Below are 508 nucleotides of genomic sequence, written 5' to 3'. Positions count from 1 at the left end.
GCCGTTCTCTCCGATTATTGCGGGGCTCTGCACCGTGGCAGAATTATTTTGTGCCTTTTGCGTGGTCTGCTCTCACAGAGCACGCAGCCACAGTTCAAATCCTAGTTTTTATGCAGTTTTGAAAAGCAATGGAACTTAACTTACATTCCTCCACCAACAGGAAAAATTCAGGTTGCTATTTAATTTCTCACTGCGTGGTTTTTTTTCCTATAAACTTCATTTGAAACAGTTGGAGATCTCTATTTAAATGTGTTAAGTGCAATAAATTTCAAAGGGGAAGGAAATTTGTGCTAAGTAACCCAATTGATACTTGATTTAAAGGAACTTCCATTGAAAAGAGGACAACCCCTTTGGAACGGTCTGGCTTTTTAAAGTTCTGCTTATGCATTTAAGGCACCAGAATTACTTCTCTCTCAAAGTTTAACAGCAACCTGATACTGAAAACACTATTGCCAAAATTGTAAAATTTCATTCAGTTTTCCATGCACTAAAGATTAAAATAGCCTCT

Source organism: Egretta garzetta, unplaced genomic scaffold, assembly GCF_000687185.1.
Source record: "Egretta garzetta isolate BGI_Z169 unplaced genomic scaffold, ASM68718v1 scaffold91, whole genome shotgun sequence".
Classification (NCBI taxonomy): domain Eukaryota; kingdom Metazoa; phylum Chordata; class Aves; order Pelecaniformes; family Ardeidae; genus Egretta; species Egretta garzetta.
The sequence above is the reverse complement of the archived record's forward strand: the minus strand, read 5'-3'. Positions refer to the sequence as shown.